The sequence below is a fragment of the Protopterus annectens genome, chromosome 10.part0, assembly GCF_019279795.1.
Source record: "Protopterus annectens isolate FY-2018-M chromosome 10.part0, PAN1.0, whole genome shotgun sequence".
Taxonomy (NCBI): Eukaryota; Metazoa; Chordata; order Ceratodontiformes; family Protopteridae; genus Protopterus; species Protopterus annectens.
The window spans coordinates 736431707-736455279 of record NC_056744.1 but is presented as its reverse complement, the minus strand read 5'-3'; the positions used below and the strand labels follow the sequence as shown (position 1 = coordinate 736455279).

The following is a 23573-nucleotide window of genomic DNA, read 5'->3' as shown; positions in this document are numbered from 1 at the left end:
CTAGATTACCCTGGGATACCTCTGTTGAGTGAAAGTTGGACTTAAAACCTAGCAACCAGCCGAACATGAGCTAAGGATTGATTCATTCAATATCAGATCACTGACAGTATGCAGCTTGGAATTGGATGACATGGTGGAAAGGAGGAGTATGGATATCCTATGTATCCAGGAGACAAGATGGAAGGGCAGTACAGTACAGCAAAGCCACTTAGCTTGGTATTCACAGTCTACTACTCAGAAAGAGGACAGACTAGAAATGCAGAAGTCCAAGAAATATCAAATGAAAGAATGAGTGCAGGAAAAGAGGGAGGCAGAAAATATGGATCAGGCTAAGAAGGAATACTGGTTAGCTAACAAAGAGGCTAAGAGAGCAATTGCAATAGCAAAGAACAAGGCATCAGAGACATTCTAGCAGCTTCTGGAAAATAATTCAGCAGAAAGTACAAAAAATCTCTATCAGGCTGCAAGGCAGACAGAAAGATAAAGAATTTAATCACTAGACACCCTTCATAAGGGATGCCAGCAACAACCTGTTCACCAGTCCACAGGACATGGACATCAATGGCAGATGAATGGAGTACTTCCAGCAGCATCTGAATAAAGAAACCCTACATAATCACTACTGCCCTAGAGCAAACCAATGATAAAAGATTAAGAACAACCCACACTAGAAGAAGAACAGAACTAAGAAAATAAAGGCAGGGAAAGCAGCAGGCTGAGATGAGGTCATGGCACATATGATCAAGATGTACGGTGAGTTAAGGGAGAAATGGCTCCAGAGGGTACTGCTAGGAGTATGGAGTAAAAGGCATATTCCAGATGACAAGCAAATAAACATCTTAGTGCCAGTGTACAAGAACAAAGAGAGCATTCATGACTGTGGGCAGTGTACAAGTACCAAACTCCTGCCACACTGCATAACAGTGCAGGAAAATGTGATTGATAAATGAATACACACAATAGTAGAAAGTGTGAAGGGAAATGGGCAGTTCAGATTGAGATTAGGATGAAGCACAATTGTAACAGGCAAAACAGCACTTCTGTGTGAAAGGCAGATGCACGGCTCAAAAGCAAATGTGAAAACCCAGTAGAAAAAGAGCCAGCATACTGTGTACAAAAGATCCACTTTATTTGAACAAAATCAGACCGGTTTCGGCTGGAAAAATATCACAGCCTTCCTCAGTGCAAAAAATATAAAATAATATAAATACACATATCTCGAGGCTGATTGGTCCAGCCTAGAATTCCTAGAATTGTTCATTCAAACCGGGAGGGAACAACCCACCCAGTTTCACAATCCACTTTTTTTCTTTGTTATTTAAGATAGAGTGCCACCCCATTTTATTGGATTTATTGCCCTTTACAATATTAATAACCATAAATGAAAACCTGGCAGTAGAGTGTGTCAGATGATGTTTATAAAGTGCATTGGAAGCCTTTTTGTTTTTGATGTTGCTGATATGTTCCGAAATTCTGATTCTGAATGGACGGGAAGTCTGACCGATGTAAAAAGAACCACAGGTACATGTAGCTTGATATACTAGCCAATCAGTACTACAACTGGCAAAAAACTGTGTATCATAAACTACCGAACAATTGCAGCTGGAAAATTGTTTAGATTTGACCACCTTATCACAGTGGATACAATGTCCACATGGATAACAGCCAACTAATGGCTCCCCCATTATAGTAGTTTGTATGTATTGAGAAGGTTGATACATGGACCCATGTTTATAATGATTACAACAGGAACCAAGATTTTTGCCTTTACGGTATGAAAATTGACATCTGTTGGGTATAATTTGAGCTAGCTCATCATCATATTGTAGTATGTTCCAATGTCTCCTGACACTTTCAATTAAGTTGACCATGTTCCTGGCATATGTTGTAACCAACCTAATAGGTTGTGTTGTTGTGACGTTATGATATTTATGGTTACTGATTGTAAAGGGCAATAAATCCAATAAAATGGGGTGGCACTCTATCTTAAATAACAAAGAAAAAAAGTGGATTGTGAAACTGGGTGGGTTGTTCCCTCCCAGTTTGAATGAACAATTCTAGGATGGACCAATCAGCCTCGAGATATGTGTATTTAATGTTTAATTAAAGTTGTATTATTTTATATTTTTTGCACTGAGGAAGGCTGTGATATTTTGTTCAAATAAAGTGGATCTTTTGTACACGGTATGCTGGCTCTTTTTCTACTGAAGCACAATTGTCTCAATGTCTGCACCAAGATAATTGAGAAGAAGCTAGAAATAAGTAAAAGGTCCAGCTGAGTAGTTATAGTCTTGGAGAAAGGATATAACAAGGTCCCACAAGAAAGCTAATTTGGGCAGTCCTGTGATGGTTCAAATTCCTAGAAACACTGGTAAAATTAGTGTACGCTATGTACAAAGACACAATGACACACGACACTGGTAAAATTAGTGTACGCTATGTACAAAGACACAATGACACACGCTCAGACAGTGTTTGGACTCTCAAAAGGGTTCTAGTGGGACTGGGTATGCATCAGGGTTAAGTTCTCAGCCCACTGCTGTTCATACTGCTGAAGAACTACATTATCAAAGAGGTCGAAGGGGACAGAACAAAGCTGTTGCATGCAGATGATGTTGTACTAGAAGCAGACTCTGAACAAGAACTTCAGCAAATGACAGGAGAATGGAATGCAAACTTGAAGTCACATGGGATGAAAAGTACAGTTTTGTACCTACCATAAATGTAGATGTTCGAGGATCCACATTGCTGCAGTCCTAACTATTGGGTAGTCCGCTGTCCAGTCGGCCCGAATACCAAAGTATATGGCTGACGTCGGTCAGGGCGCATTAGACTGACGTCAGTACGTCAGGGTACTAATGCGCATGACCGACGTCATATCCTCAGTCTTTTCTTGCCCCAGATGTCAGAAGACCCTGAAAAGATAAGGCCAAAACCAAAAACTCCCAACATATCTGCAGCAAAATATATATATATATACAAAATATACAAAATTAGCAGAATATAACCTCACCTACACAACCACCCCTAAACACAGAGGGGAAGGAGGGAGGGTAAATTGGACTGCAGCAATGTGGATCCTCGAACATCTACATTTATGGTAGGTACAAAACTGTACTATGTTCTTCATCCCACATTGCTGCAGTCCTAACTATTGGGTAGAATCCCAAAGCAGAGGTAAGGGAGGCTGGCAAATCATAAGGAAGCAGGAGCTGATAACATGCCTTGCAAAATAGCTGTGGCAAAACCAGCCCTAGACTTAGAGTAGAGAGGAAAGTGGTAATGCTTAGAGAAAGTATGCACTGAACTCCAAGTAGCTGCCTCCAAAATATCCTTAGTTGCCACCCCCCTTAAAAAAGCTGTTGAAGTGGCAGTAGCCCTAGTGGAATGAGGCCTAATCCCAGCTGGAATCTCCTTGCCATGATGGGAATAACAAAATGCAATGCAAAACCCAATCCACCTAGAAATAGTTTGTTTTGATACAGGCTTGCCCTGAGAACTCAAAGCAAAAGAAACAAACAACTGCTGAGACTGCCTAAAATCCTTAGTCCTGCTCAAATAATAACGCAATTGCCTGTGTACATCTAAAGTGTGCAAAATCTTTTCCCCTTTATTTTGGGGATCTGCATAGGCAAATGAATAGTTTGGTTTAAAGCCACACTAGAAACCACTTTAGGCATAAAGGAAGGATTAGTACGTAATGATACCCTATCCTTATGAAAAATCAAAAAAAGGCTCAACCGCCATAAGGGCCTGTAACTCAGAAACCCTTCTTGCAGAAGTAATGGCCAACAAAAAAGCAGTCTTCCATGACAAGTATTTCAGTTCAGCAGTAGCTGCAGGCTCAAAAGGTTGTAGAGTAAGTTTCTCCAACACAAAATTGAGATCCCAAGCAGGAGTAGGAGGTCTACGTGGGGGTCTTATATTCTTTGCCCCTCTAAGAAATTGCTTGAACAAAGGATGTGAAAACAATGGTGGGTCACAATCATAGTGAGCTGAAATTGCTGCAGCATGAATCTTAATGGAAGAGAAAGACAAACCTTTGTCCAATAACTCAGTAAGATATGGAAGAGCCACACTCAAATTAGGCTCTGAAATCTCCAAATTCTTTGCTGCAGTCCAAAATAAAAATCTCTTCCATTTTTCTGCGTACACTTTCCTTGTACTAGGTCTTCTGGCTTCCATAATCACATTTAAAACTTGTTGAGGAAGTTGAGACCTGCTGTCTTTCAAAACAGAATATGCCAGGCTGTTAGATGAAGAGAGTGAAGCTTGACATTGAGCAGACGACCGTCCTTCTGAGACAACAGATGTGGAATCAAGGGTAAAGGCCATGGAGGCTTCTTTACCAGATTCCTCAGTAATGGGTACCAGTGCTGCCGAGGCCAATCTGGAGCGATTAAAATCATCCTTGGCTTGTCTTGTCTGACCTTTAGAAGCACCTTTGGAAGAAGAGGCAGAGGTGGAAAGCATACACATGAAGATTTTTCCAACTGAAAGAAAGAGCATCCACTTTCCAAGCTGTGTGATGAAACCTCTTTGTGCAAAACTTTGGCAGCTGGTGGTTTAGTGGAGAAGCGAACAGATCTATGTCTGGAGTTCCCCAGGACACTGTCAACTTTTGAAATACATGAAGATCCAGTTTCCACTCGTGGGGATCCATGATTTGTCTGCTTAACACATCTGCTAAGGAGTTCTGTGCTCCCGGCAGAAACCTTGCCTGAAGAGTTAGTTGCAAGCTTAGCGCAGTCTCCCATAAAATCATTGCTTGCCTGCACAATGGGTAAGAATGTGTTCCCCCTTGCTTGTTGATGTACCACATGACAGTTGTGTTGTCTGTTAGAATCAACACCTGCCCTGGAAGAAGTAACTCCTTGAAAGCCATTAATGCAAACTGGACTGCTAACATCTCCTTCATGTTGATATGTAGATGCTGTAGTCTGGCAGGCCACTTGTCTTGTATCCACTTTCCATTTAGATGAGCTCCCCAAGCAATGTCTGAGGCATCTGTCGTTAGAATCTGACTCGCCTCTGGCCGGGTCACAGAGAGTCCCTTGTTTAGGTGACATTCCTGAGCCCACCACAAAAATTCCTTTTGAATGCAAGGTATTATTTGAATGACAGTGTCCAAATCCTGGCAGTGCTGTGTCCATAGATTTTTGAGATACCATTGTAGCTTCCTCATATGCAGTTTGGCATTGGGAAGCACCAGAATACAAGATGCCATGAACCCTAAGGCTTGAAGGACTGTCCTTGCAGTCAGCCCGGACTGAAGAGATAGTTGATGGAAGTAACTGGAAAGATTCTTTTGTTTGTCCGGGGTCAAAAAGGCCATCTGGGCTGCTGTATTCAGTCTCACACCCAGAAAGCACATGTCTTGAGAGGGTACTAGACTGGACTTTATTTCGTTCACAGAATACCCTAGGCATCTTAGCACTGCTATGACATATTCCAAATGCTGTAGAAGGTCTTCTTTTTCTTGAGCCAGAATCAGGCAATCGTCCAAGTAAGGATAGATTTGAATTCCTTTTAGCCTGAAGTAAGCTATCACTGGAGCCAGAACCTTTGTGAATACTCTGGGCGCAGTAGATAAGCCAAAGGGCAATGCAGAGAACTGATAATGAGAATTTCCAGCTCGAAAACGCAGATACTTTCTGCAACCTAGTCTTATAGGCACATGAAGGTAAGCTTCCTTGAGATCTAAAGTTACCATCCAGTGATCCTTGCCCAGCAGAGGTAAAAGCTGTTGTAACGTCAACATTTTGAACTCGGGAATGTCCAGATAAGTGTTGAGGATAGATAAATCCAAAATTGGTCTCCACGTGTTCCCCTTCTTTGGTACTAGGAACAGGCGAGAATAAAATCCTAGGCCCCTTTCTGGCACAGGAACCGGCTGAATGGCCCCTATTTGGAGTAACTGAGAAATTTGCTTGTGAGCCTCTAGTCGTTGTAGAGGAGGAATGTCTGGCATGCCTTTGAAAGGAGGCAAGGTATGGAAATAAAACCTGTAACCGTGGTGAATGATATCCAGAACCCATTTGTCTTGGGTAATTAAATCCCAATTTTCTTTGAAAAGAGACAGTCGTCCTCCTAGAGGTGCCGCCAGGCGAGAAGGCACTGGCAGCTGAAAAGGCAGGTCATTGGGTCTGCTTACGAAAGGACTGACCCCTGCCCTCACCAGAAGTCTGAGCAGGTGAACTCCCTGTCCTAGGCCTAAAAGCACCTTGAGCTCTGCCCCTACCACGTCTAGACCTACCCCTAGACTGGGAATCATAAGCAGGATAAGTCCATCCCTTAGCAGGCCAATTTCTACTAAACTTGGAGGCTGCACCTGCAAAAATCCTTAACAGTTTGCATAGACTTAGCCTTGTCCTCCATCTTCTTTAAAACTGCTTCCACAGGCGAACCAAACAACACATCAGACTGTAAAGGAGCATCCAAAATCCTTGTCTTAACATGCTCAGCTAAGTTCTGATCTCTCAACCAGGCGTGCCTACGAAGAACAGAACCAGTGGCAGCCACCCTGGAGGAGGCCTGCACAGTATCAAAACCACATTGCAGGGAATGTTTACCCACTTGTTCAGACACATGAACTAAATCCTGCAACTCTTTACACTCAATACCTTCGGCCAGAGCATCCACCTTAGATTTCAACTGTGAAAGAAGAAAATTCTGATATTTTAACATATGAAACTGACAATTCAACGCCCTCATGGCTAAAGTGGAAGAAGTATACAGTTTCTTTCCCCATCTATCCAAAGCCCTTGCCTCTTTATCAGGAGGGACAGGATTTTTAACAACTGAGGCCTTCACACCTTTAGGCCCCTGAGAGACAGTTTCCGGGTCTGCCCTAGGACTCTTAAAAAGATACTTATGAGCTTCAGGCACCCTATAATACCTATCCGGTTTAACCGGGGCAGGAGGCAAAGAATCCGGATTCAGGAAGCCTCTGCAAAACATCTTCCACCACATTCAAAACAGGAGGTATAGCTAAAGGCCTGTGCTGGGGTAAAAACAAGAATTCCCTAAGCCTTTTCCTGGAATCAGAGAAATCTTGACCTTCCCATTTAAAATGCTCCCTCATGGAATGCAGAGTCTCTGAAAATGAAAAATCCTCAGGAGGGAAGCTGAAGGAGTAGAATCATCCACATCAGAATCAGAATAAGGAGGGTACTCCTGCAAGTCTTCAGCCGAAGACTCAGAAGCCTCCGAGCATTGCTCAAAACTCTCAAACTCAGATTCCACCCTAGGCCTCTTATCAGGAGGGGGCATAGAACCTCTTATCATAGTAATCAAATCCTCTGCCATTTTAAGCATATGTTTCTTAGGCAAAGACCCTGAAGTACTAGGAGAAACCCCCACTGAAGCAAAACTCGGCCTGCCCCTCAAGGAAGCCTTGGAAACAGAAGGGGAGGCTCTGACCACCTTAGGAAGAGAGGGAAGAACAGCCACCTGAGAAGCCCCCTCAGCCTGGCCTACTTCCTGAGAGGATACATCCTGTAACAGTAAAGTCTCTCCCTGAGACTCCAAAGAAACACCTGGCAAAACCTCCGGCTCCACTGAGCCCTCTAAAGAACCGACGTCTGGGACTGTCGGTTCCTCCACTCTAGGCTTTGCTGTTTTGTCCTTGTGTTTTTTAGCCAAAGCCTGCGTCGGAGCATCCGACGGCATTTTATAATTACAACGTTTCCCAAACACTAACCTGGCACAGTCTAACCTTCTCTTAATAGTGCGTTTGTTAAATCTAGCACAAGAGCGGCATCCAACAACGTCGTGCTCAGGCCCTAAACAAGGTATACACAAAGTATGGTAATCCCTATGAGGAATCTGTTTCCCACAAGAAATACAGTTATTCACTTTTTCTGACATCCGGTTAAATACTGAGGCAAGAAAAAACCAAAATATTCTAGCGGGTACTTAGCCAACTTTGATTCGGTCTGAAACTCTGGCTTCAGAAACTTTCAGAACGCCAACCTGCACTCGCAAAATTGCTTCTGCATCGGACCATGCGGCAAAAAAGACTGAGGATATGACGTCGGTCATGCGCATTAGTACCCTGACGTACTGACGTCAGTCTAATGCGCCCTGACCGACGTCAGCCATATACTTTGGTATTCGGGCCGACTGGACAGCGGACTACCCAATAGTTAGGACTGCAGCAATGTGGGATGAAGAACATCTGAGTACAGACAAGACAATTCTCATGGCATCAAATGAGGAAAATCAGAAGAAGCTGAAAACTAAGACAGGAAGATAGTGGAACACAGGTTAACAGCTTCAAATATCTTGGACGGGTGGTTGATAAGAAGCGAAGTCTGAATGAGGAGGTCAGTGTTACAATCAGGGGGGGCTGCAGCCAACTGCCACAGAGTATCAGGTGTAGTGTGCATCAGAAGAATACCAACAAAGCTGAAAAGTATGTTGTACAAAACAGTGGTATAACCAGTACTATTACATTGTACAGAAACCTTGACAGTAACGGCACAGCAACTGAAGAAGCTAGAGGTCATATAGATCAAATGCTTGAGGCAGGTAGTAGGATGCACACAGTGGGACAGATAAAGAAATGGGGATATCAGAACAAAAATGGAGTAGCTGCAATTGTTGAGAAGATCAGAGAGAACAGACTTACAGGAATTTGGGCACATCAGCAGGAAAAAAGACAAGAAGATTTCGGATAGAATGGAAGAAGACAAAAAGAAACAAGGGTGACCAGCAAAAAAAATGGATGGATTGCTTGAGAGAAGACATGTAACAATCAGGTTATGACCATAAACAAAAAGCAGGACTGTGGCAGTGAATTAAGAAAGATGGTGAAAGATGATGTGACACCCTGACCCCGTGTAGAAACTGGGAACAAGGGGTTTGATGATAATGATGTAATCTGTCCAATGCACCCAGGGTCTGATCTAGAGTCTCACCCATTGGACTTTTCTGGTAAACCTCTTATTTTAGGTAACAAGAGGAACCCACAAAAGGTGTCCAAATAAATTCAGGTCACTCCTCTCAACAAACAGTGACTGCATTGTGAGATCCTCCAAGATTGTTGAGCTTCTTTACTACAGACAGAAAGTCCAGCCATGCTGTGAGGAAATCATATTCACTTAATTCCAACTTTTTAGATTTTGAACATATCATGGTAAAGGGGAGGGGGTTGCGTGATTCTTAAAGGTGTACTATGTACCTGGCAGTGTCACCCTCAGCAAACATCTTTGAGAGGAAGGGCCAAACAAAAAGTAATGTAGAATGCCTTCCTAATAGTTCAGATAATGATTCAGTGTAACTTACTCAGAAAATGGAATAAGACCCACCTTTTCACAACTAATTACCAAAGCCACAATCTATAAAATGTGCAACGAGAAGAACTTGATATTTACTAAAGAGCTGAATGCTAGGTTCAGGGACTCCACCATACATTGTATACAGCAGAGAAAAAACATTAAAAACCTTCCAGAATCTAACAAGGGAATAAATATCATGACCAGTAGCAAAACACATGAACAAATGTGGTAGATGTAAATACTGCAGCTTCATTAATGATAGTTCTTAATTGCTAGTAGAACTTTACAACAAGACTATAAATTGCCCTGGATACCATAGTTGTGATTCTACAGGTGTAGTATATTTAGCATATTGTATTTCATACCTCCCATTCTAGGTTGAAAAAACAGAAAGGAGACAATGTGATCATATATCAGAATATTTATTTGACATCAGGAAAAGAAAAATAGTAATTACGACATACTCTTGTGTGTTTCTGTTTTAAAAAAGTTTCCATTCTTTACAGACAAGCCTAACAAAGGACCTAAGGTTAGCAACTGGAGGAATAGATTAGGCCATAAGGAATTATAGTGGCAGCTAAATTTTATTAATTAAATGTCACTGAATATCCAGCTTTGAATGATGGGGTTAGTATTTCTAGTGTGTTAAAAATGAGAACTTATATAAACACAGAGCAGAAAATTAAGTTTGAACACCAGGCCAATTCGTGTCTTACATTTCATAGTTTATTAATTGTTTGAAATTAATATAATAAAAAAAACTTATAGCATATTTTAAAATTAACAATTGTTTTTAGGATATTAATTATATTTAAAATGTAACATTTTATTCATTTATACATTTATTTATTTATATTTTTAATATACTCATGTGATTTGTATGTGTTATTTGGTTGATAGAGTTTATTTAAATGGTTTTGCTTCTGTTACAATAGATTCTGAACAAGTCTTTGTAAACAGATTGAGACAAATGTGCTAAATCTTTTAAAAACTCTTTGAAAATTACACCTTGGGTCAATAAGTTTTGTTATCTATGGCATGCATTGGATCAATAAGGAATCTGTCATTCAGTTGATAAGGTGAAAGGAAGTCAAGAAGCCCCTCCTAGTTCTATGAAAAAGTTACTGGCATTTCTGTGCTTTGTAAACTATGTGAAGTTTACACCCAAGCAAAGTACAGTACTGGTAACGCTGCACAAGTGGCTGTAGGAACAGCTCCCAGTGCAGTGAAAGCATAACAGAACAGAACAGATTTAAAAGATGCAGCATTATGAATGTATGATAAAGCACAACCAAAAACCTGTCACTTATATTATTAGCTTGTGATCCTTCTGTTAATGATGCTGGAGATGAGTCAGCAAGTTATGGCTTTAGAGTGACCAACAGTGTAAGGTTCTAGAACCATTTCTCCAGCAAAGAGAAATGCTTGAAATTTGAAAAAGAAGCTCTAGCATTTATTTTTAGAGGACAAAATCCATCAGTACCTTTTGGCTGCAGCAATGAAGTTGGATGCAGACCAAAACCAATTTTAACACTGTTTTGTGACCATAAAGGTCTGCCTGTATTTAGAGGTAGGCTACAAGTTTATCAGTTTATCATTACCAAACTGGATTCAAAATATGTAAGGGACTTGCAAACTTGCTCTTAAATATGCCATTGTTATTAAACTTCTGATAAAGTGACAGAATAACATTGTGCTTGAATTCTCTTAAATAAGATTTGATTTAGATGCATTGATTAGGGTTGAACACTAATCCATATGGACCCATTTCAGGATAGGAGAGACGAAGATATACATAAAGTGGGAGTACATGAAACATACAAGTACAGATAAAATGCAAGAAATGTTTAAGTATATTTGATAGAACACAGCAAGGCTAGAGGAAAATAAACATCATAAAATATGCAAGCATACAGGTAAAAAATATGAATTTACCTGAATGAATGTTCATTAAATGAAACCCTCAATAAAATAGTTGAAAAGTGCCAAATTTGGGTATACAGATGAGACAAGAGGAGTTGTGGAAGGAGAATTATAGAGGTTTACAGAGAAAGAAGAATACAGGTGCTTGAATATTAGCTAATAATTGTAAAGTTGGTGTTAGACAGAAAAATGTTATTTACAGTTACATACATATAGCCATGCAAGTGTACTATCTTTGTTCAATCCTGGGATACTGTAAGATACAGTTGAAGACTGACATGCTACCAAGATTCAAGAATCTGTATTTGGTCAAGTATCTATGTTTAGTAACTTCTTGAAAGCGGGCCTGAAAGTTTGCTCTGAATTTATAGTACATGTTTTGCTTTTGTTTTAGGGAAGACTAGAATGAGCTCAAAACTATTGCTCCAAGCAGGAGAAGCTGCAGTTACAGCAATGGAATTTGTAATAGGCATATAGAGGGAGGAGGCATTTTCAGTGTATCAGTGGAGACTATATTCCTACTTGCTGTAAGAATGAGTAACTGTAGCAGTTTGAAAACTAGAGAGCCCAGTAGTAGTGTTGATCTTTGTTGAAATAGTAGCCAATTTCCTTAGAGTGGCAGGGCCACAGGTGGTGAAGTGAAAAATTCTATTAGAGGCTATTTTTGAGTTCTTGGTTTATTTTCTGAAGCAAATGCAATTGCTGGAAGTCCATATAGTGTATGCAGAATTCTCTTTTAAAAGGGTTCTCATGCCCAGGACAGGATCCTTTAACTCTTGGATCTAGTTTGTTTGATGTGATACTTGGAAGCTAGGCCTAGTCATAGGCCTATATATGTGAAAAACTGTGTTTAGCCAACAGGCTGTTGATTATAATCAGTGATCAACTAGTCTGATGGAACTACAGCTCATTGAATGTGCAGCTGTTAACTTGAAGCTGAGATCTGATATGTGAATGAATTGTCTTGTAAATAACCATATTATCAGCATATAGTAGTAATGGGGAGTTGGAGATGATCATTTGGAAGTTATTAATGTACAGGAGGAAGAAGAAGAGGTATAAGACTGATCCTTGATGTTTGTCACTGACTTGGGTTTCTGTCTGTGATGAAACTAAGTTGATTTACACTGAGAATTCATGACTAGAAAGGAAGCCTGGAACCAGTGAGTAGCTTTAGAGCTTTCACTTGCTAATATGGAAACCTGAAGCAGCTGGTGATAAACCAAGTAAAAAGCTTAGGTGGTGATAAACCAAGTAGAAAGATTTTTTTAGGTTCAATGAATACTGCTCAAATAAACTGACCTTTGTTCATATTTAGTTGTTCATAGGTAGGTACTAGGCTATCTGCCCGAAGGCATTTATAAGCCTAGCCAGAATATGTTGGCTTTCACTACCCCCTTAGATTAGTTCCCTGTGCCTCTGTCCAGCAGAGCCACTGAAGTGATCCCCAGGGTAAACTTTCTGTTTCCCATCCACTTGTCAAGGTTCCTCTTGAAGAGTGTTAGCGAGGAGCTCTGCCTAATGGAGATTGAAATCTTGTTCCAAAGCATGGGATGTCTCTGGGACATCCCTCCAGCGTGTCCTATTTACTGTTGTGGTGAGGTTTAGATCCCAAGAGTGTGTGGCTTGAGGGGATAAGGTTTTCTTTAGGTGGAGCATATCCACCAATTCTGGGTTGGACATGGCCTTGTATGTCAGGCAGAGATCACCTCTGAGTAGGTGGCATGCAACCGAGTACAGCTGGAGTTTCTTCAGTCGAGCTGCATAGGGCATCTGTTTGAGGCCAGTGATCCTCTTGGTGGGGTACGTCTGTGGTCCTTCCAGCTGGTGCAAGTGTCTTGTAAGGTACATCTCAAATGGGACACTGTACTCTATTATGATGGCTCTGATGAGTGATGAGCAGAGGGGCACAATGACCTCTTCTGATCTGGATGCAAACCCTTTTGTGATAAGGTGGGCCACGTAGAGTATTTTCTAACCACTTTGGCAATGTGATTATCAAAGGAGAGATTACTATCTACTTGGGTCCCCAGATCCCTTACTAAGTTTTCCGTAGTTAGGGGACTACCACCTATGTGGTAGTTTGTGGGTGCTTTTTTTCCAAAGGGGATGACTATGCACTTTTTGGCATTTAGCTTGAGGCCATGATTTTGACACCAGGTATCCGTCTCAGTGAGACCCTTTTGGAGGATGTCTGTGTCAGCCAAAGAGTCATTTATAGCCCCTAGTTTGCAGTCGTCTGTGAACTTGGTCAGCCATAGTCCTCCTGTGCTTGCCTGTACCTCCGAGAACCGAACAGGAGGGGTCCAAGGACTGAGCCTTGGGGAATGCCACTTGTAACTGGTTTAGAGTCGGACCTAGCTCCCGCAACTCTCACCATGTGGGTTCTGTCCATGAGCCAGTTGGCAACCCATCTTGTGACGTAGGGGTTTATGTTCAGGCTGGTGAGCTTGTCTATAATACCAGAATGGGGAATGGTGTTGAAGGCCTTTGCGAGGTCTAGGTAGGCAGTGTGTACCACCTTTCCCTCATCTATAGCCTTGGTAACTGTCTCAAAAAAGTCCACCAGGTTTAGGAGGCATGATTTGCCCTTAACAAAGCCGAACTGGGTAGGGTCCAGTATTTGGAGGTTCCCAATATCTCTGTTAATAAGTTCTATGATGATGCGCTCCATAGCCTTGCAGACCAAGCTAGTCAGGCTTATAGGGTGATAGTTCCCAGGGTCTGTTGTAGTTCCACCTTTGTGGAGCGGAATAACCATTGCTGTGCGCCACACTATGGGTATGTAGCCTGTGGAGTGGCTGAGTTTGAACAGTGTGTTTAGGTGACGAGTTAGTTCATCTTTGAGCTCATGTAGGACGCAGCCTGGGACACCATCCGGTCCCATTGATGCTGTGTGTTTGGCTTTGGAGAGGGCTGTTTTAACCTGAGTGTCTGTGATTTCAGGGGCTCTACATTCTTCTGGTATGGTTATGGGCCCTTTTGGGGGTGAGAGGAGGGTGAAGACTGCACTGAACCTGTCTGCCAGGATGGTGGGGATATCGGTTGGTTCAGTATATTTTGTGCCATCCTGCACTAACTCTGAGCAGATCTGAGCATTGCCACTTAGATTCTTGACATAGCTAAAGAATGCCTTGGGTTATCTTTGGAGTCCTTGGCAATTTTTCTTTCGAAGCTCGCCTTGGATGATTTTATGAGGGATCATAGTTTCTTGCTGATACTGAGCAGGGATGTCTTCCCTTCTTCGGATTTTACTCTTTTCTGTACTAGTTTCCTCCTTCTATTGTATAGCTTGTTTATGGCAGGGATCCACCAGACTGGTTTCCTTTTCTTGGAGGAGTGAGTCCTGGTTTTGCTTGGGATAGCACGATCCATGCATTCTTGAAGGTGCCCATAGAATGCATTAGTAAAGGATTTTGCAGCTTGGTTAGCGTTATCCTTTAGCATGGGGGCTTTGAAACTTTCCACCTTGGTCTTAAGTATCGTGAAGTTTGCTTTTGAAAAGTTTTTCATGGTGGTTTCCTCGTCCGGGGGTGGGGGAGGAACATGGATATCCAAAGTGATTTGTTTATGGTCAGATCTAACCAGCGAGGGGTTGACCTCTGGTGTGGAACACCGGTCGACCATGTTGGTGATGACCAGGTCCAATATGTTGTCACCTCTGGTGGAAGTGTTGACCAGTTGATCCAGGGCGTTTGAGTTTATCAATTCTAGGAAATGTTGGCAAGGGAGTTAGTACTTGAGTAGTTCTCCCAGTTGATGTTTGGGTAACTGAAATCACCCAATATTAGGGTATTTGGTAGTACCTTTATGTTTCCCAGTGTTTCCAGAAACACGGAATGGGGGTCCTGGGACATGGTGTGTGATCTGTAGCAAGATACAAATTGAATTGCAGTTTTGCTCATTTAGTTGCACGTGGATGATTTCTGAAGCATTGTGCTGTGCCACTAATCTGGAGGTGTGGGTATCCTTGATGAATATGGATACACCCCCACCTTTTGTATTTTGGTCTGGGTTTTGTGGCCGAAATGTATGGTATGAGTTGTAGCCTGGTAGTGCTGGGGTGCTCTCTGGAGCCTTAAACCAGGTTTCTGTTACTGCATATATATCGATTTTCTCCATACTGAGGAGTGCCTCAAGTGCGTCCATTTTGAGATTTAGACTTCTGGCACTGAGTAACATTACCCTCAGTTTTTTGTTACTTGTGTTATTTATGGTGGTGGGTTTGTCTTTTGAGCCTTTCCTAAAAAAGGCACTATGGGGTGGCAAGAGCTTTGGCCAGTATTCGAAAGCCTAAGGGTGACAGGTGCAAGCTGTCTCTAGTGAAGCAGCGTGGGTTATCATGCATGTCATGCCAGGCGGACAGACACTGGATCCCCTTTGAATGACACCAGAAACTTAGCCAATTGTTGAAACTGATATTTTTTTCTTTATACGTGGTATCATTCTTGCTGAGGGCAGGATGCTACTCAGGGTCAGGGTCATACCGGCCTGGGCTACATGATCAGAGAGCTCTTCCATGTCTCTTTTCATGTAGTCCAGGGAGGTACGGCTCAGGTCATTCACACCAACATGGACAATGACAGAGTCGTATTTGTACTTGTTCTGGAGTGACCTGTGTGCTTGTGTTATGTGGCGGATCCTGGCAGCCGACAGACAGCTAACAGTAACCTTCTCCTTATTCAGCCTAGTGAGTGGGACGTCTGTGTGCCTGACTATAGAGTCACCTATTAGTAGTATGTTGGGTATGTTATTTTGCCTTAAGAGCTGTGTTTGCGTGGCACACTGGTTTTGTGAAGTATGTTTCATGGTTTATGTTGGGTGGTGGAGGTTGCTTGGATGTCTACTTTGGATGTCTCTGTTGCTTTTGCGGATTTTTATTTAGCCTCCGAATATGTTTTGGTGTATTTATGTGTGTTTCTTGCCGGTGCTGGTTTAATGGGTCTATGTGAGACTAGTGGTGTGATGCAAGTATTTCCCTTCTCGTCTTGACTGTCTGATCCAGTCTTGGGTTGAAAGAGCTTAGCCTCCAGTTTGGCTGTATAACTGCATCTCTTGCATTTATTAGTGTTTAGTGGTAGGAGGAGAGGGTTGTCTGTGTACATGAGGCAGTTGTAACATTGCCTCAAAATGCCCAGATTCACCAGTTGGACTGGAGAATACACCTGAAACTGCCCTTTGGACATGCCTGGATAGATACAGTGAACTGTTTTTCTGAATGGCTGGTAAGGTCCTTCTGTACAGTATAGGAGGGGGTCTAGTGTTAGGGTTTATAAGTGCTTGCTATGAGTTTTGAGCAAGTGCTGGGCTGAGAAATGAATGGCTTGAGTGTTAAAGTTGAAAGTTGGTCTAGTTCCAAGGTAAAAATTGAATAGGAGACTTTGTGGAGCCGGGAATAGTTATACCCTAGCTAACCGGCGCTGCCCGGCATGCAAAACTGGGCAAATGTGTTTTTTATAGCAGGGAAATGAAAGAGAGAGAACTTAGCCCAAAATGGCCAATAAGCTACTAATTTCTCGGCTGAAACCACTCCTCCAGGGACAGATAGGCTGCTCAAAGCTCCCCTCTCTCACAGGTGAACAGAGAAACTTCTTTCTATCCAAGTAAGGTATGGGCAAACACAGAGATTTGTAACACAGCTCTGAATTCAGCACCAACCTGAAAACTGGACTATACTAGCTTAGAATGGTGGGAAACAAGTATTATTATTTTTTTTTAGAAAATAAAGCAGATACAATTAAAAAAACACTTTAAATGCAAAGAAAATGATACTTATTGTTATATATCTCAGATCAGAGTTGTAGTCAATGCCCCTAGTAATGAAGTAGGAAGAAACACAAATACAGTAAAAGCAGATGAATAAAGTGCAATTTTTTTTACATATATAAAATAGAAAACGAACAAACTGATTTAAACAAGTTACCCAATTAACCAGAAAAAAACTCGAAACTAAGCCCTGTTCCAGCAATCTTCAATCAGACAAGTTCTAACTGCACACTCCTGCTACTAGGGTGCAGGGGAACCTTCTCCAAAAAAAGATGGCCTGGATCAGTGCTCAAGTTATACAAACAAAGCTAGATTCAGCAGGCCTGAATCTGGTCTATGCTACAGCAATAAGGCACACTAATTTCAGAAAGAAACAGTTCAAATAAGCAGGCACAATAAGCCTGTGACCAGAAATTCCCAGCTCAGAAGGGCAGAATCCAGCCTCTCCTCCCACAGGAATGGAGACCACAAACCTTCTTAACTCATTCACTCCAGAGCAGCTCTGAAAAAGCTGCCTGCTTAATTCCACCATAGGATCAACAGTGCAGCCTGAGCTAATTTTCAGAAAATCCATTTCTAATACCATACAGAAAACAAATGTTCATAACTCTAACTATAAGAGCTAGACTAAAAATGTAAACACGAAAGTTGCTCAGCAGACACTGACCTATCCAACAGTGTAAATGCTGATAGTGCATATCAAAGTCATTATTAAATATTTGGCAAGGAATGTTGATATTGTGCATATAGGTTCATAGGTTGATACTAGGCTATCTGCCCTAGGGCATTTATAAGCCTAGCCAGAGTCTGTTTGGCTTTTGCCACCCTTTTAGATTATTTGACGGTGCCTCTGTATAGTAGGTCACAGAAGATAGCCCTTTTAAGGTTAGTTTACTGTGCCTCTGTCTAGTAGGGACACAGAAGAGATCCCAGGGGTAAACCTACGATCTCCCATCCACTCATCAAGATTTATCTTGAAGAGGGTCATTGAGGGGCTCTGCCTAACATGAATTGGGATTTTGTTCCAGAGTGAGGGTAGCCTCTGGGATATGAATCTGTCCCTCCAGCATGTCCTATTTATTTCTGTGCTGAGGTTTAAGTCCCTTGAGCGTGTGGCTCTAAGGGATTTGGATTTCCTGAGGTGGAGCATGTTCATTAATTCTGGTTTGGACATGGCTTTATATGTCAGGCACAGATCGTCTCTGAGTAGGCGGTAAGCAACTGAGTAGAGCTGGAGTTTCTTTAGCCTAATTGCATAGGGCATCTGTTTGAGTCCCTTGATCCTCTTGGTGAGGTACTTTTGGGGTCTTTCCAGCTGCTGCAGGTGTCAGGTAAGGTACATCCCAAATGGGGCATTGTATTCAATTATGGGCCTGATGAGTGATGAGTAGAGGGGCACAATGACCTCTCCTGATCTAGATGTGAACCCTTCCGTGATAAGGTGGGCTATATAGAAGGTCTTTCTAACCACTTTGGCAACGTGATTGTCAAAGGAGAGATTGCTATCTACTTGGGTCCCTAAATCCCTAATTACTTCTTCCGTACTTAATGGATTACCACCTATGTGGTAATTTGTGGGCACTTTGTTTTTCCCAAAGGGGATGACTATGCACTTTTTGGCATTTAGCTTTAGGCCATGGCTCTGGCACCAGTTATCCGTCTCTGTGAGACCCTTTTGTTGGATGCTTGTATCAGTCGGCGAGTCGATTATTGCACCCAGTTTGCAGTCATCTGCGAACTTGGTCAGCCATAGTCCTCCTGTGATATTTTTTACCTTTTTGGAAAAGCAAAGCACAATATCTTGGTCAATGTACTATGCAGACCCATATAATTTGAATTTAATTTGTTAGTATGAATGTCAGCTTTAAAATGACACCTTAACCATTATTGTGTGATGCCCTTTTCTTGAGATATTCACAGAAATATGATTAATATATTATTTCTCATAATTGATAAACAAAGCATAATATCTCTTCACCTGTAACAGACAGAGCCTACATATCAGTGTGGAAGTTGTGCATCTGAATGTCAGCTTCAAAATGATGCATAATTTGTGTGATCACCATGCTCCCTTGCAAAGATATGGGCATAATAATGAAAAGTATTGTAAATGTATAGTTTTCATAATCGTACAAAACTAAACAAATTGTGATAGCTGTACATGTGTATAGAGCACAGACACAGTTCTTTTACCATGTTGTAAGGAGTAACACTGTCTTCAAAATGAGGTATTACTTGGCACACTGACATGCTCCCTTGCAAAGTTATTTGGCAAAAGATGAAAAAAATCATAATTTCCATAACCTAAGTTTGAAACAAACTTTGACAATTGCATATGCATACAACATACAGGCACAATTCTATTACCATACTGGAACCATCAATAATGTATTCAAAATGGCACATTCATATGCTCCCTTGCAAAGTTATTTACCAAAATATGAAAAAAAAATCATAATTTCCATAACCTAAGTCCGAAACAAACTTTGATATCTGCACATGTGTACAACATACAGGCACCATTCTTTTATCATGTTGGAGCTATCAATACTGTCTTCAAAATGAGGTATTACTTGGCACACTGACATGCTCCCTTGCAAAGTTATTTAGAAAAATATGAACAAAAATAAATTTCCATAACCTAAGTCTGAAACCATCTTTGATAATTGCACGTGTACAACATACAGGCACAATTCTTTTACCATATTGGAACCGGCAATACTGTCTTCAAAATGAGGTATTACTTGGCACATTTAGATGCTCCCTTGCAAAGTTATTTACCAAAATATGAAAAAAAAAGAAGTTATGTACTCACCATAACGTTCCATCTGAGTGGGTAACTTCTTTTGTCTGCAACCTGTGTGTATCGGATCCAACCTCGGATCCAAGCCGGCAGCTTTACCTAGCTAAAGATCTGAGCTCCTAGCTCCTCCCCCTACCCATAATCCCCTGCAACACATCCCCCATCCTCAGATTGAGTTTGCCTATAGGGACTCCACAAGACCCTCGAAAGAGGCCAGTAACCTACTGCCTAACAGAATGGACAATCTTCTCCTGGTTAAGAAGCACGAAACTGGTTAGAGGGAATGGAGGGGGGGGGTCGGTTGCAGACAAATTAAGTTACCCACTCAGATGAAACATTATGATGAGTACATAATGGTTAACTTCATTTGGTCTGCAACCTGTGGGACAGAGTCCCCAGCTACCTAGAAAACCTTGGGCGGCCGTCAAGGAAGAATATTCCAGAGCACCGCAGAGCCAAAGGAAGCCCTACTCCTGGAAATCAAATCCAATTTATAATGGGAAATGAATGTATGAGAGGAGGACCAAGTAGCTGTTGAACATATGTCGTCTATAGGGACTCTAGACCAGAATGCAGCAGAGGTAGCTATGGATCGGGTTGAATGCACATGGATTCCCAAAGGAACCAGTTTGTTCGAAGCTAAATAGGCTTGAATGATGCACTGTGAAATCCAGTTAGCTAATGTCACTTTGGTAATAGGTTTGCCTAAAGAAGACTTGGCAAAGGACACAAACAATTGATTGGACTTGCGGTTAGTTGCTGTCCTGTGCAGATAAAAATGCAGTTGTCTATGCGCATCCAATTTGTGCAGTGTGTATTCCCCTTTGTTCTGGAAATTGGGAAAGAACACTGGCAGATTAATAGACTGATTAATATTCGACTCAGAGGCTACTTTAGGGAGGAACGAAGGATTAGTCCTGAGAGAAACTCTGTCCTTATGAAAAATTAATAACTAAACAAACGGCAAACAAACTGATAAAAATGAAAAACGGGTACAATAGCAGCCAAGACACATTTAATTAACACGTATTTAACAAATATTTTAAAGCGCTTTTTCGTCAGCGTGAATAGCTGACTTCCTCAGAAATAGCAATACGTTGACATCATCAAGGTGTTTAAAAAGTCATTTAAAAACAAAACTAAATTAATTACTACGTAGGTGCTGGAGAACCTCCCCAATCAATTTAAAGGAATATTAACATTCATTTAACATTATATATCAAGGAATGTAATACCTGACATATGAAAAATTAGATAAGGGGGTTTCGTACAGAGGGCTTGAAGCTCAGACACTCTCCTGGCCGAAGTTATTGCAACCAGGAAGGCTGTTTTCCAAGATAAAAATTTCAACTGAGCTGACGCGGCCGGTTCAAAAGGAGGGCCCGTCAAAGCCTGAAGGACCAGTGTTAAGTCCCATGGTGGAACCGCAGACTTAACTGGCGGTTTTAACAGGAAAGCACCTTTTAGAAAGGTTTTGCAAATTTTGGTGGAAGAAAGTGATCCTACCTCATCTCCCACATGAAAGTGAGAGATGGCTGCCAACTGTACTTTAACCGTAGATGCACTGGCTCCCTGATGAAAGATATGGGACAGAAATTCAAGAATCATCGGAATAGGGACAGTAAAGGGATCCAAGCCCCTGTCTTTGGCCCAAATGGAAAACCATTTTCATTTACTACCGTAGATCCTTCTGGTAGAAGGTTTGTGTGCTGCTACCAGAATGGCTTTCACTGGTGACGAGATACCGGGAGTCCTTGCTATCAGCGAAATAGGATCAACCAAGCCGTGAGCTTGAGGTCGCCCAGATTTGGGGGTTGTAATCCCACAGGGTGAGAAATTAGATCCGGGATGGGATCTAAGATCCAAGGAGGAACTACACTGTGAGACCGCAGGTAAGGGAACCAGATCTGGCGAGGCCAGAATGGGGCTATGAGGATTATCTTGCTCCCCAACCGATGGGCTTTCTGCAGGAACTTCATCATGAGCGGAAGTGGGGGATAAGCATAAAGGAGATCGGGGGGCCAAGCATGAACCAGAGTGTCTCTGGGGCTCTCCCCTATTGGGGGAATTAGAGCGAAATATTCGCTGCACTTTGTGTTTGCCGGCGAAGCAAAAAGATCGCAGCAAGGTAGGCCCATTTAAGGAAGATCTGTTTTGTTACCAACAGGTTTAGAGACCACACGTATGGTGTGAGGATCAGGCAACTTATCCTGTCCGCTAGGATGTTGGTCCGGCCCGGAATGTGTGTTGCTACCAGAAAGCGGTTGGTGGAGATCGCCCATTCCCAAACTTTCATGGCCTCTCGGCAAAGGGGATAAGATCTGGTTACCCCCCGTTTGTTGATGTACCAGACTACAGCCATGTTGTCTGACTGAATTGCAATAGTTTCCAGAAGAAGAAGGTCTTGTAGGGCTTGCAACGTCAAAAGCACTGCCCTCATCTCCAGGACATTGATATGCAGAACGGTCTCTGAGGGAGCCCACGTGCCTTGGACGGTTCTGCGCATAGCATGCCCTCCCCACCCGAGGCGAGAAGCATCCATGGTCTACGTGGCTTGGGGCTGAGGCATGACAAATGGTCTCCCCTCTCGTAGCTCCTGAGAGTGCATCCACCAGAGAAGGGAGTCCTTGCAAACCCTGCTCAGGGAAATCCGGGTGCTCAAGGGGTGCAGCAACAGTGACCATTGGACCTGAATAGTCCATTGTAAGATTCTCATACGCAGGTGCGCAAAGGGTGACAGACCAATGGCTGCCATCATGGAGCCCAAAGCTCTCAGGACTAATTCCGCAGGTGGGGCTGAGGGCTGGAGAATTACCAAAACATGAAGAGACAAATTGCGCAACCTGTCTGTTGTTAGAAAGACCTTGGAGTGACGTGTATCTATTTTGGCCCCTATAAATTCCAGAACCTGCACAGGATGAAGGAATGATTTTTGAAGGTTCACAGTAATACCTAGACGCTGAGTAACAGCCAGGGTATAATCCCTGGCCCAGCAGAGTTGATGCCTGGTGGAGGCGGTGAGGAGCCAGTTGTCCAGGTATGGAAAGACCCGAATGCCCTGAAGTCTCAGGTGGGCTGTGACCACCACCATGACTTTAGTGAACACCCTGGGGGCTGAGGTGAGGCCAAACGGAAGAGCCCTGAACTGAAAATGACTGGCTCCCAGCTGAAAGCGGAGGAACCTCCTGGATCATCTGTCCATTAGAATGTAGTAGCACGCATCCTTGAGGTCTATGGAGCACATCCAGTTGTTCTCCTGGAGGAAGGGGAGAATAGATTGTAGGGTGACCATCCGGAATTTCTCCTTGGGAATGAACAGGTTTAGAGATGAGAGGTCTAGTATAGGCCTCAGTTCCCCCGTCTTTTTTGGCACTAAAAAGAACCTGGAGTAATTTCCCAATCTGGACTGGCCTGGGGGAATGGGCTGGATGGCCCTTTTTTCTAACAGCTTCAAAATTTCCGAAGCTGCCGCCTCCCTTTGATCGGGTGGGACATCGGGGAAGCGTTTCATAGGAGGGGGTAGACTCAGAAAGGGAATGGAATAACCTCTGGATATAACTCGGAGCACGCACCGGTCCGTAGTAATGGACTTCCAATTTTGGAGGTGCTCTGACAGACCCCCCTGACTGCCTCCAGAGAGGGACAGCTGGGGTAAGCCCTCAGGGCTGTTGCGCGGGCCTCTCCAAGAAAGGTTCTCGGGACCCGAGATTCCTCGCCCCCCTCTGCCTCTGGGCCGGCGTCCACCTTTTCCTCCTCTGCCTCTGAAGGACGAGGGGTCTGAAGTGGGACAGGACTGCTGT

At 42.6% G+C, this 23573-nt stretch overlaps 1 protein-coding gene across 1 annotated transcript in view; it reads right to left on the bottom strand.

Annotated features, from left to right (window-relative positions):
• Positions 1–23573, bottom strand: part of UBE2U (ubiquitin conjugating enzyme E2 U) — a 658880-nt gene that overhangs the window by 131598 nt on the left and 503709 nt on the right. The window lies entirely within an intron of this gene.